The sequence below is a fragment of the Bactrocera tryoni genome, unplaced genomic scaffold (genome assembly GCF_016617805.1).
Source record: "Bactrocera tryoni isolate S06 unplaced genomic scaffold, CSIRO_BtryS06_freeze2 scaffold_11, whole genome shotgun sequence".
Classification (NCBI taxonomy): Eukaryota; Metazoa; Arthropoda; class Insecta; order Diptera; family Tephritidae; genus Bactrocera; species Bactrocera tryoni.
Window position 1 is genome coordinate 3,487,491 of NW_024395824.1, and position 775 is coordinate 3,488,265.

The window sequence follows — 775 nt, forward strand, 5'->3', positions numbered from 1 at the left end:
GAGACGACAAACGTTCGCAGCGGCAGCGAACAGCAACGATGGCAGAAGCGACGGCGTTCAATTCGAAAATTCAAGAAGTTTTTAAAAGAAATCGATGCAGATTATGGGGACCTCTTACTGTTTACAGAGGTCGCGGAAAAAGTTTAAAGCGAGTTTTTGATTTGCGCAGGGAAATTGCCTTATTTTTAGAAAACGATTCGTCAGCAGAGTCCCAAGAACTTCTTATATCTTTTAGAGATCCAAATTTTATATTAGATCTAGCTTTACTTGTGGACATAAGTGAACAAATTAATCAGTTGAATTTGACCTTACAAGGTCGCGAGTTGGCCGTTGAAAAATTAAGACTATACTTTACAGGATCATACCTGTAGTTAGTCTTCATTTACATTTTTTGGAAATCGACCCGCGATGACGAGGTATATCGTTTTATCTGACAGCGTGGGGTTTAAGAAGTTTATTTCTAATTTTGTCTTGTGGCATATTAGAAATGATGTTTCTGCGAAAATCTTTCGCTTACAATGGATAAAACGGGAGGTGATTTTAATGAATAAATTCCTTTTGGTTGAAATGCTCTGCGTTAGCCGTTGAAAAGTTAAGACTATACTTCTCAGGATCATTCATTCCGTGAATACATATCGACGAAGATTTTTGCGAGAAGCACCAGAAAGTTGTGCAATTTATTAGTTTTGGCTTCTGCCATTGTCGCGAAAAGACGACTTGTTGGCAAAGGCATGCTCGGGGAGATGTTACGGCCTCTGTTTTTATGAATGAAGCG

The 775-nt window shown here is 38.8% G+C and overlaps 1 pseudogene; it reads left to right on the plus strand.

Moving 5' to 3' along the window:
- Positions 1 to 340: 340 nt before the first annotated feature.
- Positions 341 to 536, plus strand: LOC120779948 (annotated as a pseudogene).
- Positions 537 to 775: the final 239 nt, after the last annotated feature.